This window comes from Anomaloglossus baeobatrachus, chromosome 3 (genome assembly GCF_048569485.1).
Source record: "Anomaloglossus baeobatrachus isolate aAnoBae1 chromosome 3, aAnoBae1.hap1, whole genome shotgun sequence".
Taxonomy (NCBI): domain Eukaryota; kingdom Metazoa; phylum Chordata; class Amphibia; order Anura; family Aromobatidae; genus Anomaloglossus; species Anomaloglossus baeobatrachus.
In genome coordinates, this window is record NC_134355.1 from 101,156,465 (window position 1) to 101,178,899 (window position 22,435).

A 22,435-nucleotide genomic window follows, 5' to 3' on the forward strand; every position below is an offset into this window, starting at 1 on the left:
GCTGCCAGCGGCCGGCGCGACCGATTACTGGAAGCGGCCAGCGTCCCGCCCCTCTCCTGACTGGCAGGTCTGGGGGCGGGAACGAACGGAAGCAGGCCGCAAAAGCCGGGGACTCTAGTTATCAGCGCGGCCGCCGTAAAAGCGCAGGCCGCGCTGAAGTCCCCGGCGCACTACAAGTGCCAGCCGCGCCGCAGTCCCAGCGGCCGGCGCGACCAGTTCCCATAAATGAGCCTGCTTCAGCGAGGCTGAATGAGGCCATGGCACAGGCGCCGCAGCGCTGATGTCCCCTGGCGCACTACAACACCCAGCATGCTGCGGTGTGAGCGCCAAATGCACGGGGACACAGAGTACCTTGAGGAAGCAGGGCCATGTCCCTGATGTACTCCGCTCCATCCAGCATCTTCTCCAGGGGCTGTAGATGGAGCACGGTCTCAGTGCCTGGAGACCGGTAAATCCCACTTCACCCAGAGCCCTGTAAAAAGGGATGGGGAAGGAATCAGCATGTGGGCTCCTGCCGCCGTACCCGCAATGGGTACCTCAACCTTACAAACACCTCCGACATACAGTGGGGTGAGAAGGGAGCATGCTGGGGACACTATATGTGTCCTCTTTTCTTCCATCCGACATAGTCAGCAGCTGCTGCTGACTAAAAAGTGGAGCTATGCGTGGATGTGTTGCCTCCTTCGCACAAAGCACAAAACTGGTGAGCCAGTGATCCCACTGGGGGTGTATAGCCAGAAGGGGAGGGGCCTTACACTTTTAAGTGTAATACTTTGTGTGGCCTCCAGAGGCAATAGCTATACACCCAATTGTCTGGGTCTCCCAATGGAGCGACAAAGAAAGAAGTGACATGCACTTGTTTTTGCTGCGGGATTCCCGCAGCAAAACATGCAGCTGTCAAATTCCGCCCAGTGCGCACAGGATTTTTTTTTCCATAGGATTTGCTGGTGATTCACTGCAGAGATGTTATGAACATTTTCTGCAGCGAAACATGCAGCAAATCCGCGAAAAATCCGCGGCAAAATCCGGTAAGTGCGCACATAGCCTTAATCAAATAACTGCGTTTTTGTAGTGTTTTTAAGAATGAGCATGTCAGTTCTTTGAAGTGTTTTTTTTTGCATTGAAAACACCCACGTTGTAGAAAAATCACTGCAAAAACGCCACAAAAAAAATAAAAACCGCACCAAAACCGCAGATGACTCCCAGGTGACATCCTGCCATACGATCAGGCTTTGTCAGAAAAAAAACACGCTGCAAAAAAGCCCTGTGTGAACATAGCCTAAAAAGGAAATCCAAACACAAGCGGCAGACCGGAGGTTTCTCTTCTTTTCCCGGTACACCGTATAGGAACATGGCCGGGGACTCTCAGTCACAGCTGCTCCCGAAAACAAGTGACAAAAAGTGCAAATACGGACTGATGGCGGAAGTTTGGCCCATTCCTCACGCCGGAGGGCCCCGTGTGTGGAGCGCGGGCGCCAGCCTCACCGCAGACTGTGAAGCGCACACAGCTGCAGGGAACACGGTATCGTTTCCAAGGCAACCAAACCGTGCCCTGTGACGCCAGTGCCCTGCAGCCAGCCCCGGACTAGTCGGCGTCAGGTAAGCGCAGCTCCGAGCAGTCGCCCAGCACTGCGGCCACTGGGTACCACACATTCGTACTGCACATATACTGGCGGGTAAAAAGGGTTCTGTTTCTACGGTAACCAAACCCTTCCCGATGACTGGCACCACAGTGCAGCCAATCAGAGGCCGAGTCTCACCCTACGTCATCGCTACCTCTTCCATAGTCGCTTCGCGGCAATGAACTGAAATAAAAAAAATAAAAAATAGAAAGGAAAGTGGGCGTTACTATGTGAGGTGATGGACTGCGGCGATAACCAATCAGCTCGCCCCTCATTAGGCGTCCAGCCAATCAGCTTACGATTTAGGCGGAGTTACACAGGTTTCCAAACGCTCAGCGGCGCCATGGGCTTGAGAACTAAACGGAGATGGAATGTCCCAGTCTGAACCGGTTTCAGCCGGCTGAGAGTGTGTAGCAGTACAGCAGAAGAAGCGCGTCTTTCCGCCCGCCGCCTGCTTACTGCCTCAGTCACGGCGACACACTCCAAACCCACATCCCGCCTCACAGCCATCCGCCCGGGAAGCGTCTGTACAATGTGTTAGGGCCCCGGAGACTGGAGCAGCCATTCATTCCCGTGCGCGCTGCAGGCCCAGACGCCCCTTCTGCCCATTCATTGGAGCCCAAGGGCGGATAGCAGCCGCCACTCTCCCGCCACACAGGTCAGCCGCCGGGACTCCGCTCCGCGCTAGTTCTATGTGCGCTGGTCGGGGGCTTATACCGGACCCTTCCCGCCCCGCGTCTGAGGAACAGGCAGCTCCGCTCACGGTAAGTGGCCGCTTGTCCGTGACGGGGACCGAGGGGTGTGCGGCGCCCACGTGTGCGACTACTGCTAGCCCGCCATGGCTACTGGTGGCCGCTAATCTGTGTCTGCAGAAGCCCACATGGAGGGAGCGGGCCCAGCACTAGGCCTCAGGCTTCCAGCGGACTTTCCTGAGGCCGTGGCCCCGGCCGTAGTGAGTGAGGGGTGGATGTGGCAGTCTCCGCTGTTCCCCGGGCTCTGACGAGTTGTTGGCGGAGTGGAAATTTCCAGAAATGTTGCTGCTCAGTGTGTGGAGAGCTCCGTGCGCATCACGTGCTGGAGAGGGAGGGGCAGGGAGAGGCCGCGCGGCCGGAGGAGAGCAGCCCGACACCCGCCGCAGCCCGCCCGGGCCCGCCACGGCCACTGGGCCCTCACTGCCCCATGCTATTCCTGCCTGCACTGACCCCCAGCCCGCCTGGGTCCGAGCTATTCCCCTAGGGCCAGCACTGGTAACAAGCCCACCCGGAGCTGAGCTGCCCGCACTGGGGCCAAGCTGCCCTCACTGCCCCCTAGCCCTCCTGGGCCAACACTGGTAACAAGCCTACTCGGACTTGGGATGCCTTCACTGCCCCCCCCCCCAGGGATCGCACTGACCCCCAGCCTACCTGAAGCTGAGCTGCCCTCCGGGATCCCCACTGACCCCCAGCCTGCCTGGGCCCGAGCTGACAGCAAGCCTGCCCGGACCTAAGCTGCCTGCACTGACCCCCCCTGCCTGAGCTGCCCACACTGTCCCCTAGGGCCCACACTGACAACAAACCCACCCAGACCTGAGCTGCCCTCACACAACCCCTGACCCGCCTGGGCCTGAACAGTTTTCCTGGCCCCCACTGACAACCAGCCCGGACCTGAGCAGATCTTGCTGCCCCCCAGGCTATCTGGGCCTGAGCTGCCCCAACCCCCCCTTCTCTTCTGGGCCCGCACTGACAACAAACCTTTCCGTACCTGAGTTGCCCCCCAGGGCCCGAGCTGTCATCATTGCCTCCCAGTTTTTCTGGGCCTGCACTGACAACAAGGCTGTCCGTATCTGACGTATCTGAGCTGCCCTCACTGCCCCACAGGGCTCTCACTAATCCTCAGCCTGCCTGTCCTGACCCTCAGGGCCACATCCGACCCCCACATCCACCACGTTATGTTTTTGCACCAATCATTTATACAGCTCTCCTGTTTTGCTGTCAGTGAATGGAAACAGTCCATCCAGTGACTGCCCCCCAGACCTTTCTGTACAGCAGCCTTCTGCCTCTGTTTAGTCCAGGGACTTGTGCCTGTATCAGGTGAGGTTGGAGATGTTCTGGCTCAGGAGACTTCAGCAATCTATGTACAGGTCATATCACATAAAGGGGTTTTCCATGAGGTCTTGCTGTAGACTAAACTAGCCCACTGCAGCTTCCAGTCTTTTGACTGGCTGTAGGCCCACCATCATGACTACAAAGCCTGTGACCGCTGCAGCCAATCGCTGGCTTTAGTGGCCATGTGCTTGTTACATCAGCATCTCTGCTAATCCTGCTGATTGGCTGCAGCTGTTTGATGTGTAGTGGTGTCATCTCCACTGCAGCACATCGACAAAGCTTGAGTGTGGGGTGAGTGAGCAAACCGGTGGGGTTCAAAACAAAAATGTATGTTCCCACAAGATTTAATCCTTGGCATTGAAGAGTAAGTAGGCACAGCATAAATTGAAGTTGGTAGCAGCACATTGTAAATGTGGACGTGTAAACAATGTCCAAAGTATTCCAAACCAATTCCCCCCCCCCCCCCCATGCTAAAGAATGACTGATGACTAACAGACAGCACTTGATGCCATCTATGTTACGACCATGTACAGTCGAAGTCCTGCGTGTGAGAATAAGGCCTAAGGCAACAGCGAGGCCAAAGGTGGAGCAGTTCTGCACTACAGCAGCAGAACTGATCCATCTTTGGCCTCGCTGTTGCCTTAGGCCTTATTCTCACACGCAGGACTGCACATGGTCGCAACATAAATGGTATCAAGTGCTGTCTGTTAGTCATCAGTCATTCCTTAGAATGGTTGCGTTCTGACACCCTGTAGACCGTTCTAATTTTTTTTTTTTTCTTCCCCTGGTTTAAAGCATGTGGATAAGAAAACAGGACATATGAATGAAGCCTTAGTGATTCTAAAGTCGTGCACATACAGCATACAATTGCAGAGCATCTTCTTAGAATGGCTTCTTTATTCTTAATTGGTTTAAACATTGTGATTACCAATGTGACAGACCAAATATTATGTACATGATGGAATATGTTGTGTGGTTTAGTAAGTGCTGCACATGTGAACGCTTGCAGTGTACTTTGTGTTGCTGAATTCTTCTTATCAGTGTTAGGCTACTTTCACACTTGCGTTGAACGGGATCCGTAGCATTGCGTTGTGTGACGGATGCGTTGCATATAGTGGCACAACGGATGCTACAGATCGTACAAAATAACGACATCTGAGCATGCGCAGTTGTGTAAAGACGGTTGCGTTAAAGGAATTCGTCAAATGACAGATTCTAACGGAATCTGCCACCATAGGCATCCATTATAAAAACAACGGACGCCAATGGATTCCTGCAGGTTGCGTTTTTTTGACACTGCCAAGCACAGAAAAACGCTACATGCAGCGTTCCATCCGCCCGACGGTCACTCGCGGTCAGCGTCAAAACAACTGATGCGCCGCGGGACGGATGCAATGCAAGACCATCCGTTGCTATCTGTAGCTAATAGAAGTCTGAGGAATATAACGGATTCCTGCAACGGTTACCGTAATTCCTCAAGGCTGCGGATAGCAACGGAAGCCTTCCAACGCAAGTGTGAAAGTAGTCTAAACCAAAGTATTGTCAGGGGATCCCAGGCACAATAACATATTCTTGTGAGTATGAAAATGTATCTGTGGTTAGAAAAGATGTACTGTGTGAACATAGCCTCATAGTGAATTAAGGTGTAATATATTTGTTTAGGACTTTAAGCCACAAGTTAACTGTGTTTTGCCGAAAACTTACATTTTGCGACTTGCAGTTTTTAAGACTAAGGCCTTATGACAGCGTTGCTTTTTTGTTTCTTTTCGTGTTTTGTTTTTTGTTTTTTTTTTTTTTTAATCAATCCAAGGAAAAAGCATCCCAGCAAAGTGAGAATCCTGACTTGCTGTGCCCATGCTGCTTCTTTTTTTATTGCAGCTTTTGTTGCTGAAATAAGCAGCATGTCAATTGTTTGTGTTTATTTTCTGTTTCTTTAATCTCCTTCAGTGCTTTATCACTACAGGGGATTATAGCGCAGCACTTTGCCTCATACAGCATGGTGTGTGAGGCTCTCCATAGCTCAGTAACCCGAGGTGGTCATGGTTACGACCCAGGGTTACTATGGCAGCAATTGGGTCCCTGTGATTGCATTCCAGGGACCCGGTCGCCAGGGAGAGGTAAGAGATCCCTTTCCCTGCTTTTTGAATACTGCAATCGCACTGATCGCAGTATTCAGGGGGCTTAAACTGCTGGGAGCAGCGTGGCACCTTTCAATCAGAGATAGCCAGGTTCCGGCTGTAACATCAGCCGGAGACCCGGCAGCATGTGTTGGGGTACAGTGCCTGAACCCACACGGTTGCCATGATTAAAAAAAAAAACTATGCATGTGAAAAAAGACGCAAATGCAATAAAAAAAATGCGTGAGATTTTTCAGCTTTTTTTTTATTTTTTCACCTGCCAAAACATGCGTTATGTGCAGAATCTCTGCACATAAAAACGCAACGTGGGCACATAGCCTAAGTGTGTGAAGCTTAAAGGGAACTTGTCACCACTGTGTTTTTGGTTTTGTTTTTTTTTTTTTGTGTATTAGGGTACCGTCTCGCTAAACGACGTACCAGCGATTCCGACCACGATGTGACCTGGCCAGGATCGCTGGTGCGTCGGTACATGGTCGCTGGTGAGCTGTCAATCAGGCAGATCTCACCAGTGACCAGCCAACAGCGACTCGTGGAAACGATGCTGCGCTTGGTAACCAAGGTAAATATCAGGTAACTAAGCAAAATGCTTTGCTTGGTTACCCAATATTTACCCTGGTTACCAGCGCACACTGCATAGCGCTGGCTCCCTGCACTCGTAGCTAGGGTACACATCGGGTTACTAAGCAAAGCGCTTCGCTTAGTTACCCGATGTGTACTCTGGCTACGTGTGCAGGGAGCCAACACTGGCAGCCTGAGAGCGGCGTACGCTAGTAACCAAGGTAAATATCGGGTAACCAAGCAAAGCGCTTTGCTTAGTTACCCGATGTGTACCTTGGTTACCAGCGTCCGCAGCTTCCAGACGCCGGCTCCCTGCACATTCAGATCGTTGCTCTCTCGCTGTCAAACACAGCGATGTGTGCTTCACAGCGTGAGAGCAACGAGCAAAAAATGAACCAGAACAGTGTGTAACGAGCAGCGATCTCACAGCAGGGGCCAGGTCGCTGCTCAGTGTCACACACAGCGAGATCGCTGATGAGGTCACTGCTGCGTCACAAAACCTGTGACTCAGCAGCGATCTCGCTATGTGAGAAGTACACCTTTAGTCACTCCTACCTCCTTCCTTAGCACCTATGCTGCATTCTAAAGAGTGGTATATTATGCCTTAACCTGCCGCATATCCAAAAAAAACCTTTTGAATAGCTCCTGTGCTTTATGCAAATTCATCTGGTCCAATGGGTGCCTTTGCCACGACTCCTATTTCTCCTCCCCACTGGCAATCGTCGTCCTCCTGATGTGATTTGATGTGGATGACGCACCCTGCGTCATTCACATAGTCAGTTAAAATCTTGTGTCTGGCGCAGTTTGCTTTGCTGTGGATGACGCAGGTGGCATCCACATTGCCTGGCACAATCTCACTTCCGGTAATGAGAAGAAGGAAAACCATGGCTAGCATGTGTGACAGGTTCACTTTAATAAGATTGGCTCATCTGATCTGTCATCAAGCTTGGAACATAAACCGTTAGGCTGTGTTCACACACTGCGTTTTTGGTGCATTTTTGCTGCAGAAATTTCTTGAGAAATTCTTGTAACCTTTCTGCAGACATTCCCCAGCCAATCCTATGGCAAAAAAAATTAGCTGTGCGCACACTGCATTTTTTTCTTAAGAAAAAGAATTAGCATGTCACTACTTTTCTGCAGCTAACTGCGTTAGTTACCATAGATAATGGCACAATAACACAGGGAGCAACCAGCGGTGAAAACGCACCAAATCGCGGTAAAAACGCAGGTGCGTTTTTGGTGCGTTTTTTAACGCAGGTGCGCTAATCCTTCACTCAAGAAATTTTCTTAAGAAAAATCCTTTTTCTAGTGTGCACATAGCCTTAGGCTTGAGATGTCTGGGCCGTTGTTTCAATGCCATCAGAAGGATGCGTCAGAGGTATTCCTTGACTTCCACCGCCAACACAAGGATTGCGTGCTCCATCTTGTAAGCCATACATTAGTATGTCAATATATATTATAATTTTTATATTCCATCCATTTGTATAGAAGAGTGCAACAAACAAAAAAACCTTTGTGTATGATGGGTGCAGGGGGCACTTATGAAAACTTTCAGTGCTTGCTGCTGGAGTTCTTCCAGTCCATAATACTCCATAGATTAATCAAATTAACTGTGATTTGATGACTGCTTGTCTGTCATTTGGTACGTTTTCTCATTTAGAAGTTTATAGTTGTATTCTGTTCTGTAATTGAAATGGTCGGTCTGTTCACTGATACAGATCTGAATTAGAGCTGAAGGATACGAGATGGATGAGGGTCGGAGCAGTAGTGTACTCTTCTAATTGAGCAGGATGTTGAATTGATCCTAGCTTAGTCCTCATTCACACATGTGAAAGAATTGTACCAGTGTCATCGGTGCTTTTCAGAGATCCATAGACTAGTATTGAGCCTTGTCATCTGTGGAAAAAAAACTAACATGCCTCCATGTGTTTTGTATGGACACGCAGTCCATAAAAACCTATGGACATGTGACTACCACCATAGAGTGAAATGGGTACATGCTCTATCTGAAAAACAAATGCAACACGCATGTGTAACATGGACATCTGAGTGAGGCCACATAGGCTCAAGTGCTGCTCGGTGTTAATACATATGGCTGTATTGACCATTATCTTGTATTTGGTTATAATAGGGCTGCTACAAAAGTTCATGAAGCCTCTGCTGTTCCTCCTTGTTCCTTACACTTTTATATGGAAGCTTATATGCCATATTCTCACTATCTGACTACAGGCTCTGTGAGATCTGCCCTGTGCATGATGGTTGAGCCTGGTGAACACACAAATTTGGCCGACATTTTTCTCTGACTATTGTTTAAAAATTATATACAATAATCTTTTGTGAAGGCCACCAATCAACTACTGTGTACAAAATAATCTGTCACATTGGAATTTTTCAGCTAAAATTTGACTGAAATAGACCTATATGGTGTACGGTCGTTACTTGTCAATCATTTGCGACTTTGTGATTGATGTGCAGTTTAGTCTGGGGTGCTGCCATCGGCACAACAGGAGTTGGTAATGAATGATCAATGGTGGTGCCTGGTGTTTAAAAGTCATATTTGCATGAGCTGTTCACTATCTAATTTGTGTACTAGGTGAAATTTTGATTGGAGTCCTAATACAATAAACCAAGCTTCCATTAACACTTTAGACCGATGGAAAATTGATTGCTCTGTTAACTTTATGCTGGAGATATCCTTTGAAAGCAGAATGTTTGTTTTCTCTGAATTGTCCAAAAAACAGTATTGTCTGGTATGTTTCATTTCTCCCTGCTCTTACCCGCCTCATTTTTATTTGAAAGCTGAAATCCTGAGCTCTCTATTGTTTAACCACGTGTTAATGATTTGCACTTGCTGACGAGCTGTCACATGCTGCTGTTAACTTTACACCAACCCTTTCACAAGATGTTTTGAAACCAATGGCTTGTTAGTTATCAGCGTAGAAGTAGTAATGACGCTTAGTGTCTGGCTAAATGAGACTTTATAGTTTTTTTTTTTTTTTTTTTTTTTTTTTTTTTTTGGACAAGAACTTTGTATGGACATATATATCACATTTTTTATGTCTTTTATGGTGTTAAATTATCTTTAAACTTGTAGAATTGTTGTGCACCAGTTTCAAGGATTGGCTTACTGGTAGCCTTTAGGAGCCTGTAAAACTGGTCATAGACTTTAGTTCATCAACAGATCTCTAAATACTTATCTGAAAGAGAATTTTAGATTTGACAGGTAAGGCTGTGTCATAAAGGGCTCCAATAGGTCACTTCATTTACAGCTGTTTAATTTAGAGCTATCTTCATGGTTTTTTTTTTTTGGTTTTTTTTTTTTATTCTTTGACTATTTATGATTTTGTTTTCTGAAACATTTCCTGGCTGTATATAAAGGGACGCCAATTTGAGCATAATCAGTTTGAGTCCCATCAGAATACGTGTGTCTCTGTGCCTGACTGCAAACGCAAAGTGAAACGAGGATTGGATATATAGGATTTTAAAGGGAACCTGTCAGGTCCAATATGCACCCAGACCAACGAGCAGTCCTGGGTGCATATTGCTAATCCCTGCCTTACTGTCCCTGCATACACTAGCATAAATAAACAGCTCTTTAGAAAAAGTATTTCTAAAGATTGTTATATGCTAATGAGGCCCACAACTAGTCCCAAGGGCGTGAGTTCCCTTGGCTAGTCGGCCCCCTTAACATGTTAGCACGCCCCTGTGGACATACTAACATGCTAATAAATGCGCAGCGACGCTGCACATACCTCTGTTTTGATGGCAGTCGGGCGGAAGATGGATGCGCCCTGGCCATGATCTGGAGTCCTCGGGACTTCCGGTCATGCACACTATATGTCACTGAAGCTGGAAAGCTTGCACCAATTTAGTGCCCATGATAAGAAGTCCAGGGGACTCTGGATCATGCGCGGAGCGCATCCATCCTCCGCCGGCTGCCATGAAGAGTGAGGTATGTGCGGTGAAGCTGTGCGTTTGTTAGCATGTTAGTACACCCAAGGGGTGTTCCAACTTCCTATGTGGCCCGGCTAGCCAAGGGAACTCATGCACTTGTGACTAGTTATAGTTTCTTAGAGGCCTCATTTGCATATCTTTAGAAATACAGTAGTTTTTTCTAAAGATCTGATTATCTATGTTAGTGTATACAGGGACAGTTAGGCATGGATTACTAAAATACACCCAGAACTGCCCGTGGTTTTGGGTGCATATTTCACCTGACAGGTTCCCTTTTAACCCCTTCAGCCCCCGGGCACTTTTCGTTTTTGCGTTTCTGTTTTTTGCTCCCCTTCTTCCGAGAGGCGTAACTTTTTTATTTTTCCATCAATCTTGCCATATGAGGGCTTGTTTTTTGCGGGACGAGTTGTACTTTTAAATGAAACCATAAGTTTTACCATATAGTGTACTGGAAAACGGCCAAAAAATTCTAAGTGTGGAAAAATTGCAAAAAAAGTGTGATCGTACAATAGTTTTTGGGATATTTTATTCACTGTGTTCACTATATGGTAAAACTGAGGTATCTATGTGATGCCTCAGGTCGGTGCGAGTTTGTAGACACCAAACATGTATAGGTTTACTTGTATCTAAGGTGTTAAAAAAAATTCACAAGCTTGTCCAAAAAACGTGGCGCACGTTTTGCGCCATTTTCCAAAACCCGTAGCGTTCTCATTTTTCAGGATCTGAGGCTCAGTGATGGCTTATTTTTTGCGTCTCGACCTGACGTTTTTAACGGTACCATTTTTGCGCAGATGCTACGTTTTGATCGCCTGTTATTGCATTTTGTGCAAAATTTGCGGCAACCAAAAAACGTAATTTTGACGTTTGGAATTTTTTTGCCGCTACGCCGTTTACTGATCAGATTCATTGATTTTATATTTTGATCGGGCATTTCCGAACGTGGCGATACCAAATGTGTGTATTTTTTTTATTTTTTTAACCCTTTAATTTTCAATGGGGTGAAAGGGGGGTGATTTGAACTTTTAGGTTTATTTTTTTTTAATTTTTTAAAACTTTTTTTTTTACTTATTTTTTTCTTTATTTTATTTTACTAGTCCCCCTAGGGGGCTATAGCGATCAGCAGTCCGATCGCTTTGCACTATCTGCAGATCTCAGCTACAGAGCTTAGAACTGCAGATTTGCTGCTTCACTTTCAATGCCGGCTTTATTCCGGCATTGAGAGGAAGTGAGTCATGTTAGCTACAGGCGTCATCACATGACCCTGTGCTACCATCGCAACCGCCAAAAGTCACGTGATCATGTCACGTGACTTCCGGTGGGGGCGGGGTAAGTGACTGTCATGGCGGCGCCCATATACATATCGCTGCCAAGATTTTGGCAGCGAAATGTAAGGGGTTAATGGCCGCGGGTGGAAGCGATTCCACCCGCGGCTAGCAGGCACACATGTCAGCTGTTGATAACAGCTGATATGTGCACGGATCGCCGCCGCCTGCAGGGGGCGGGGCTTACCGGCACACGATCCATGACGTACCCAGTACATCATGGGTCGTTAAGGGGTTAATGTGTGATCCAGAAGGATTTTGTGTATGAGTAGCTTGAAATACTAACGAGTTATCATGTGCACTGATGGCATGCCATCTTGTTGCCACATTAGAAGTGTTTCGGAAAAGCAGTCGGCAGTTTTTGGCGCTTCGCTGGCTTGTTTTGCATTAAGTGTCGAGGTGCCACGTGTATTTTTGTTCCATTAACATCTTCCAAAGTTTTCATTTTTTTGGGGGGTTTTTTCCCTTTTTATTCTCCTTTACAGAGGCATAAAAAAAATTGTGTGGGAAATTGTATTTTTCAATGACACCATTCACTTTACCATGTAACGTACTGAAAAAATCCAAACGTCTGGTAAAATGATGAAGTGAAAAAAAGCTATTCCCCCTATATTTTTGTGGCTTGTTTTTATAACACTATTTGGTAATCTTTCCAATATTCTTTTCAGCCAGTCCAATTGTGGTGATTCCAAACTTATAAGGTGGTGTTTGTTTTTAATTGCACCACTGCTAAATCTAGAGTCCCCTGAGGCCCTGTCCTATAAGCCCCTTCTGGCAGATTCACCTTTTTCTAGCGAGGTTCCGATCGGTCTGCGCTGAAAAGTGACCAACTTATGCTGCCAAGAACTGTCTCAGCCTATGGGCACTGAGCAATGTGTGTAGATCGCTCAGTGTGCATAATCTACTTTGATCTGCCTCCTGTAAATAGATATTTAAACAATATTGTGCTGTCAGTCATTTCATATAAATGGACCCATGCACCCAGCAAAAGCGGGAGCCCCATGCCATAGGAGACTGCAGTCAGTGACTGACTATCCTACACTATAGCTGCCTTGGGTGCGAACTGGGCATGCTCAGTTCACACCTAAGTGGAGCCTGTTGCATGTAATTACTGTGATCTGAATGGAGCAGTCATGTCATTGCGGCTGCAGCTCTGGGACACAGTAATTACTGGTGAGCACAGGTACAGGCACCAGGGCTGCAGCAAAAAGTACATGTCACTGGATGAAATCACTGCTGTAACCTTAGTGCCAAGACCTGATGAGCCGTATATCTAATCCCATTGTGTGATATGAAATTAACTGTGCCATTACGGTCATCTGAGCGCTGCATCCACAGAGGTGACTGCTCCCCTTAAATGTCTATAAAGAGCGAAGCACAGCACCGGCTTACTACCGACCTCTCTAATACCTCCTGTATCAACAGTTGAAGATCCTAGTATCCCCTCCTGGAACAAATGTTCCCGGGGACTGATAAAACTAACAAATATGTTCATAAAAAAATAAACATGTATTACTCGCTGCACTTATAAAAGTCCGGTGTATCAGAATATAAAATTAATTCTCCCCTATGGGAAAAGCAATAAAAATGAGTAATCAAAATGCTGGAATAAAGTGTTTTTGGTCACTTCACCTACCTAATGAATGCATTAAAAAGCAATCAAAGCATCAGATGTAACCCCAAGTAAACGCATCAGGTCTCAAATTAAAAAGGGGAAAAAGGCCCTTCAATATTGATGACATTGTGCTAACAAAGCCTGATCAATTTACCATACATTGAATGCTGAAAACAATTGTTCTAAAATCAATGGAGTAATTGCATTCATTCTCTGCATGGTTTTTATTGTGCTGTGGGGTAGAGGCCTCAGCAGAAAGCCAGAGTTGGTGCGGTCAGCTTTCCTTTCCTCCATGGCCATATCACATTGTAGTCATCAACTTTGCACTGTGATCCTAAACTTCATCCTGCCTTATCTTGAAAACACCCAGAAGGGGAGAGTAAAGGTACCGTCACACATAAAGAGATCACTAGTGAGATCGCAGCTGAGTCACGGTTTCCGTGACGCAGTAGCGATCCCGTTAGCGATCTTATGTGTGACATTTGCCAGCGATCAGGCCCCTGCTGTGAGATCTCTAGTTGTTGCAGAATGGTCCAGGCCATTTTCTTCAAAGGCGATGTCCTGCTGGGCAGGACACATCGCTGTGTTTGACACTGTGTGACAGGGTCACAGTGACTGCTGAGATCGTTATACAGGTCGCTACTGCGACCTGTATTGTTCCTGCATCGCTGGTAAGATCTGACTGTATGACATCTCACTAAGAGTGACATCAGACTCGTGAGCAGATCCTGCCCTCATTTACTGCAGTCGTCATGCGAGCTGGCATCATGACAAGTTTTTATGACCAAGAGCAACTGCTCCCCCTAGTGCTAAAATATATAATTTTTTTGTGTCTATGTACTTTTACGTTGAGAGATATTCTTACACATTCCCTTAAATATTTCTTTAAATCGAAGCCGCTTGAGGAAAGGACTTTCTTATCCCTGTAGTTGCTTCACCTAGGGAAACCTCAGAGGCTACATTACTCTATGCATATACCCTCGCACGGCAGGCATCTGCCTGGTATGGTGTAGGCTCCTTTGCTTGCCCAGAAGACATACTATAAATTTAAGATGTGGTCATTATCGGGTTAAAGTAGGTACCTTTAACGCAGCAAACTTTTTTTTTCTTTTTTTTTTTTTTCTTCTCCTAAACAAAAAAAGTGGTCCATTTTAATGGTTACCCCTTGCCTACTCCAAGCTTTCCTGCCTTTCACTTTCTAGTTTCTGGGGGATGGCACCTCCTCTGTGTGGTATTACAGTTCTGTCTCACTAGCTTTCTTACTACTGTGGAAATAGTCTGTCAGAGATTGTTCCGAAGTCTCTCCATGTAGAGATAAGTAAGCAATGAATGTGGTGATTTTGCAGAACTGATAGCAGCTGGTCAGGAGCTGAAAGTGTGTAGCTCGCCACTAACTGCTCGTAAGAGGTGAATCGGATCTTGGTGTTAACTCCTCAGCCTGAAATGTAGCAACCAGTGTTGTGGAGTCAACTATAAAATGGAACAACTCCTAAAATATATATAATTGGGTTCAGTAGTTTATTGCAGTATGTGCTGAACATATTTTTTTTTTTTTTATTTTTTCATTAGATCTTGGGAAAGGTATGAATTGTCCCATTCCCGATTTAAGAGTCTAAGCTTATAGTTGAGATGAACCTGTGCTGCTCTTTATGTAGTAGTGAAGCTCCTCTTGAGATCTGAGGAGAGGCACTGGGAGAAAGGTGCAGGTTTCTATCTCACAACTGCTTTCTAGGAACACATTCATAGACTGCCCAAATGTTAATCAGTACTTTTTTGTCAAATATTTTTTCCTATTGTATAGTGTATTGCATATTTTCAATGTTTTGTGTTCTAAAGTTGTATTCCAGTTGATATTTTGTTTAATCCAAATATTAGTATGCTATCATAATGAGATAAGCAGACCCAAGGAAGTTCGGTCTAGCGGGTCCAGCTGGACTTTAGATAAAGTTCAGTTTGGGACCTGGACTTGACCTGAATCCCAGTGGAAGTCACTTGATTGGGCATTTCTGCTCTCCACCCGCATGCAACCTGCCATAAATAGAATACTTTTGGGGAAGGGTAGGCGGTGTTTTTCCAGCTTTAATTTATTTGTGCACACTACATCTGATCACGCTAGGCACCGAGCGTACCCACCACAGCGATGCTCACATGAGTGGTTTGCATACGTAATGCACCTGAACTATTTTTTCTAAAGTCTGTATTTCATACGAACACCAAACTTCGGGTTTGCTCATCTCTAATCATAACTGAGATGTTACCATTTTACTACAGTAAATTTATCACTTAAACATGAGCCATGTATGAGGGAATCAGTAGTCGGAGGTGTGGCTTTCAGACTACAGAACTGGTAGCTACTGTGCATACTGATCCAAGTTTCGAAATGTCAGTCTCCTCCTTTTCAACAAGCTGTACACCATGTAAGATAACTGCTCTCATTGCAGGAGAGTGACAGCATATAGAAAAAAAGCAACTCCATTGGAAACTACCAATTACATAACATGAGAATACCCCTTCATGTTTACCACAACCCAGCTGTTGTGTTTTTTTTGTTTTTTTTTTTTTGGGGGGGGGGGGGGTGCAGCCTTCTGATTGGATAGTGTCAAGCTTAGTGCTTTTGATCAGGAGCAGCATCAAAGAATTTAAATGCATTTTCTTTTTTCCCACAAGGTGCTCAAAACCTGATGCAGAAGGGGGGGGGGGGGGGGGGTGAAAAAGCTCTAAAGACTACATATGTCCAACAGGTTCATTTACAATCAAAATGAAGTGTCTTTAAAGAGTTATGAGTCTTTTGTCTGGTGTTATTTCCGAGTGGTCTCCCTCACAAGACGTCTCAAGACTATGTACATGCACTACTCACAAAAAGTTAGGGATATTTTGGCTTTCTGATGAAACATACAGAAAATGCAAAAGGATCTCGCTAGAGTCATATTTTATCATGAAAGTAGGGCACAAAACAAATAAAACTACACACAATTGGTATTGCCGCTGTCTGTAACAACCTGATCTATAAAACTCACACTATAGTTAACCCCTTCGGTGAATACGGTGGGGGGAGCCATATCAGAAATTCTTTTTACCATACAGCTGACAAAAAGTGGAATGGAACGTGATCAAAAAGTGAAATGGTACTATTAAAAACGTCATCTTGTCCAGTAATAAAACCAAGCCGCAATACAGCTTCATCAAGCGAAAAAATAAGCTATAGCTCTAAGAATACAGCAATGCAAAAACTATATATTTTTTTTCTATAAAAAAAAAATGTTTTTATAGTGTTAAGTGGCAAAACATAAACTATATAATAGTGATATCGCTGTAATTGCACTGACTCTAAGAATAAAGCAGTCTTATCACTTTTTTTTTTTTTATGGCACAGTGAAATGCTGTTTCTTCATGTTTCTGCCTCCTAAAAAGTGGTAAAAAAATACTGTTGCCCAAAAGGATACCAATAAGAACTCAAACTCATCCTGCAAAAAAAAAGCCCTCACATGACTGTTGACAGAAAAATAAAGTATAGCCTTCAAAATTCAGCAATGCAAAAAACCTTTATTTTGTTAAAAAAAAGTTGTTGTTTTTTTTGCCTTTTTTTTTTTTTTAGCGTGATAGCAGCCAAACCTAAAAAAACAATATAAATGTGTATCGCTGTAGCTGTACTGACTAGATGAATAAAGCCGCCTAGTCACTTAGACCTTTCGCTGTATGGCATAAAAAAAGCCAATTCAACTGCTGTTGATTTGTTTATACTGACTCCCAAAGACTCCAGTACGATGCCGCTCACATTTATTCTGTGCTCTACACGGAGTGCTTACATCGGACATTAGGTGCAAATCTCTGAAAGACGTTATTCAGACAAAATTCCCAACAGAAAAAAAACTACCTTTTCGCTTAAGGCCTTTAAAAAAAAACCACACACTTGTTGCACTGTCTATTTCTTTGTCGCTCTATTGGGAGACCCAGACAATTGGGGTGTATAGGCTATGCATTCCGAGGCCGCACAAAGTATTACACGCAAAAGTGTTAAGCCCCTCCCCTTCTGCCTATACACCCCCCCGTGCTCCCACGGGCTCCTCAGTTTTATTGCTTTGTGCGAAGGAGGCAGACCTGCACACATAGCTCCACAGATTGGTCAGCAGCAGCTGCTGACCAGGTCGGATGGAAGAAAAGTGGGCCCATATAGGGCCCCCAGCATGCTCCCTTCTCACCCCACTCTTGTCGGCGGTGTTGTTAAGGTTGAGGTACCCATTGCGGGTACGGAGGCTGGAGCCCACATGCTGTTTTCCTTCCCCATCCCCCTCAGGGCTCTGGGCGAAGTGGGATCCTATCGGTCTCCAGGCACTGAGACCGTGCTTCATCCACAACTCCTGTGGAGCCTGCTGGATAGGAGCCGTGTACCGTTCAGGGACATGGCCCTGCTACTTGAAGGTACTCTGTATCCCTGTGGGGACCGCGCACGGCAACACCTCAGCTTTGCTGGGTGTGCTAGTGCACCGGGGACCGCGGCGCTGACCGAGTTAAACTGTGCCATTACACACTCAGCGTCGCTGAGTGTGTTTATATGTAGGGGCTACCGCGCTAACCGCCGCTGCCATGGGAAACTGCAGCGCGGCTGGGACTTGTAGTTCGCCGGGGACTTCGGCGCCGGCCGCGCTTTTACGGCGGCCACGTTTATACTTGAGTCCCCGGCTTTCTTGCGGCCTAGTTTCCTTTTCTCCCGCCCCCAGCCCTGACAGGCAGGGGAAGGGCGGGACGCTGCACGGAACGAGCAGCACTGAGGGCTGGAGTATGATTTCCATTCTCCACCCCCCTCACTGTGCACAGTGTGAGCACCAGTTCCCGCACTTTCTCGGCCACGCCCACGGCTCCCTCCTCTCGTCAGGACGCCGCAGCCATTCCTGTCAGCTCCTCCGACGCTGCAGAGAGGGACAAACCCTGGGAGACCCAGACACGGTCTCTGGTGGCCTCACAACCGCTTTAAAGCGGGTGGTAAGCAGCACCTGTTGGTGCTAGCCCCATGGTGCTGTAGTGTATTGATACATTATTTGTTTATAGTATACTCTTTCACTGTATGAGCACAGTTCATTCTGGCTATATACCCTATTGTGTTACTCAGGGAAAACAATAGCATGGCGCCCACAAAGGCAGGGGTGCCAAAACACAGGCTTATTATGCTGCCTGCGCCGCTTGTACGACCCAACTGCCGGCAGGTCCCACTGACCCTCATTGTGTGCAATGTTCGGCCCCTGTGGCACTTCTTCAGCCAGAGCCTCTGCTAAGAGGGGCCCAGGGGGAGCCACCTGCTGACACTGTCCAGGTGACAGGGACGGAGTTTGCAAAACTCTCTGAGACTATGGCTAAGATACTAGAAGCCTTGCAGTCCAGGCCGGTCTCTCAGCAAAGGGACTCTGTTGAATCATTGTTCCCTGGCCCCTCTCAGTTGGACCAACAATGTCCTCCCGGGGTATCTCATACATCCCAGGCTGAGGGTTCTGACAGACCCCAGCCCCAGACCGACTAAGCGGGCTCGCTTAGAATTTCCCTCGACATCATATTGTTCAGGGTCTCAGCGGGGGGAATCTCTGGTTGATGATGCGGAGACAGCTGATCAGGATTCTGATCCTGAGGGCGCTCTCAATCTTAATACTCCAGACGGGGACGCCATAGTGAACGATCTTATTGCGTCCATCAATCAAATGCTGGATATTTCTTCCTCAACTCCTCCGGCGGAGGAGTCAGCTTCTCAGCAGGAGAAATTCCGTTTCAGGTTCCCCAAGCGTACACAGAGTATGTTTCTAGACCACTCTGATTTCAGAGAGGCAGTCCAGAATCACCATGCTTGTCCAGATAAGCGTTTTTTCTAAGCGCCTTAAGGATACACGTTATCCTTTTCCCCCTGACGTGGTTAAAGGTTGGACTCAGTGTCCCAAAGTGGATCCTCCAATCTCCAGACTGGCTGCTAGATCCATACTTGCAGTGGAAGATGGGGCCTCGCTCAAAGATGCCACTGACAGGCAGATGGAGCTCTGGTTGAAATTCATCTATGAAGCTATCGGAGCTTCTTTTGCCCCAGCATTCGCAGCCGTATGGGCGCTACAAGCTATATCAGCAGGTCAAGCGCAAATTGAAGCAGCCACATGCACGTCCGCGCCACAAGTGGCATCCATTACCACCCAGACCTCGGCATTTGCGTCTTACGCTATTAATGCTGTCCTGGACTCTGCGAGCCGTACGGCGATTGCGGCCGCCAATTCGGTGGTACTCCGCAGGGCCTTGTGGCTACGGGAATGGAAGGCAGATTCTGCTTCCAAAAAGCGCTTAACCAGTTTGCCAATTTCTGGCGACAGGCTGTTTGGCGAGCGTTTGGATGAAATCATCAAACAATCCAAGGGAAAGGATACATCCTTACCCCAGCCCAAACAGAACATACCCCAACAGAGGAGAGGGCAGTCGAGGTTTCGGTCCTTTCGGGGCGAGGGCAGGTCCCAATTCTCCTCGTCCAAAAGGTCTCAGAAAGAACAAAGGAACTCTGATGCATGGCGGTCTAAGTCACGTCCTAAAAAGACCACCGGAGGCGCCGCTAACAAAGCGGCTTCCTCTTGACTTTCGACCTCCTCTAGCAGCATCCTCGGTCGGTGGCAGGCTCTCCCGCTTTTGCGACACCTGGCTGCCACAAATAAAAGACCGCTGGGTGAGAGACATTCTGTCTCACGGTTACAAGATAGAGTTCACCTCTCGTCCCCCGACTCGATTCTTCAGGCATCCCCGCCTCCCGAGCGAGCCGAGGCTCTTCTGCAGGCGCTGCGCACTCTGAAGGTAGAAGGAGTGGTGATCCCTGTTCCTCTCCAGCAACAGAGCCACGGTTTTTACTCCAACTTGTTTGTAGTCCCAAAGAAGGACGGGTCTTTCCGCCCGGTCCTGGACCTGAAACTGCTCAACAAACATGTAAAAGCCAGACGGTTCAGGATGGAATCCCTCCGCTCCGTCATCGCTTCAATGTCCCAAGGAGATTTCCTTGCATCGATCGATATCAAAGATGCTTATCTCCACGTACCGATTGCTCCAGAACACCAGCGCTTCTTGCGCTTCGCCATAGGAAACGAACAACTGCAATTCGTGGCACTGCCGTTCGGCCTGGCAACAGCCCCACGGGTTTTTACCAAGGTTATGGCTACTGTAGTAGCGCTCCTACACTCGCAGGGTTACTCGGTGATCCCGTACTTGGACGATCTGCTAATCAAGGCACCTCTCAAGAGGCATGCCAACGCAGCCTCGACGCTGCCCTGGAGACTCTCCAGGGTTTCGGGTGGATCATCAATTTTCCAAGGTCAAATCTGACACCGGCCCAATCACTGACGTATCTTGGCATGGAGTTTCATACCCTCTCAGCGATAGTGAAGCTTCCGCTGATCAAGCAGCAGTCACTACAGAAAGGGGTACAATCTCTCCTTCAAGGCCAGTCACACCCCTTGAGGCGCTTCATGCACTTCCTGGGGAAGATGGTGGCAGCAATGGAGGCAGTCCCTTTCGCGCAGTTTCACCTGCGTCCCCTTCAATGGGACATCCTACGCAAATGGGACAGGTAGTCGACGTCCCTCGACAGGACCGTCTCCCTCTCTCAGGCGACCAAAGCTTCCCTTCGGTGGTGGCTTCTTCCCACTTCATTATCGAAGGGGAAATCCTTCCTACCCCCATCCTGGGAAGTAGTCACGACGGACGCGAGTCTGTCAGGGTGGGGAGCGGTTTTTCTCCACCACAGGGCTCAGGGTATGTGGACCCAGCAAGAGTCCTCGCTTCAGATCAATGTTCTGGAAATACGGGCAGTGTATCTTGCCCTGAAAGCGTTCCAGCAGTGGCTGGAAGGCAAGCAGATCCGAATTCAGTCTGACAATTCCACAGCAGTGGCATACATCAACCACCAAGGCGGCACACGCAGCCGGGAAGCCTTCCAGGAAGTCCGGCGGATTTTGATGTGGGTGGAAGCCACGGCCTCCACCATATCCGCAGTTCACATCCCAGGCGTGGAAAACTGGGAAGCAGATTATCTCAGTCGCCAGGGCATGGACGCAGGGGAATGGTCCCTTCACCCGGACGTGTTTCAGGAGATCTGTTGCCACTGGGGGGTGCCGGACGTCGACCTCATGGCGTCCCGGCACAACAACAAGGTACCAATGTTCATGGCACGGTCTCAAGATCCCAGAGCTATGGCGGCAGACGCCTTAGTTCAGGATTGGTTGCAGTTTCAGCTCCCTTATGTGTTTCCTCCGCTGGCACTGTTGCCCAGAGTGTTACGCAAGATCAGGGCCGACTGCCACCGCGCCGTCCTCGTCGCTCCAGACTGGCCGAGGAGGTCGTGGTACCCGGATCTGTGGCATCTCACGGTCGGCCAACCGTGGGCACTACCAGACCGAACAGACTTGCTATCTCAAGGGCCGTTTTTCCATCTGAATTCTGCGGCCCTCAACCTGACTGTGTGGCCATTGAGTCCTGGATCCTAGCGTCTCCAGGGTTATCTCAAGACGTCATTGCCACTATGAGACAGGCTAGGAAACCAACGTCCGCCAAGATCTATCACATGACGTGGAAAATTTTTCTGTCGTGGTGCTCTGCTCAGGGTTTTTCTCCCTGGCCATTTGCATTACCTACTTTTCTGTCCTTCCTTCAATCTGGACTGGAAAAGGGTTTGTCGCTCGGCTCCCTTAAGGGACAAGTCTCAGCGCTCTGTGTTTTTCCAGAAGCGCCTAGCCAGACTTCCACAGGTACGCACGTTCCTGCAGGGGGTTTGTCACATAGTTCCACCTTACAAGCGGCCGTTAGAACCCTGGGATCTAAACAGGGTGCTGATGGCTCTTCAGAAACCACCATTCGAGCCAATGAGAGATATTTCCCTCTCACGACTTTCGCAGAAAGTGGTTTTTCTAGTAGCAGTCACTTCCCTTCGGAGAGTGTCTGAGCTAGCAGCGTTGTCGTGCCAAGCCCCTTTCCTGGTGTCTCACCAGGACAAGGTGGTTCTGCGTCCGGTTCCGGAATTTCTCCCTAAGGTGGTATCCCCCTTTCATCTCAATCAGGATATTTCCTTACCTTCTTTTTATCCTCATCCAGTTCACCAATGTGAAAAGGATTTGCACTTGTTAGATTTGGTGAGAGCACT

The 22,435-nt window shown here is 47.7% G+C and overlaps 1 protein-coding gene across 2 annotated transcripts in view; it reads left to right on the forward strand.

Annotated features, from left to right (window-relative positions):
* The first annotated feature begins 1,953 nt into the window (after positions 1 to 1,953).
* XPO1 (exportin 1) overlaps positions 1,954 to 22,435 on the forward strand; it is a 131,179-nt gene continuing 110,697 nt past the window's right edge. The window contains exon 1 of one of the 2 annotated variants that reach the window (XM_075339347.1): positions 1,954 to 2,386. The gene's annotated coding sequence lies outside the window, so the exon portion shown is untranslated. Of the gene's footprint in view, positions 2,387 to 2,720; positions 3,692 to 22,435 lie in introns of those variants that run through there. The other variant, XM_075339348.1, reaches the window with a different exon arrangement.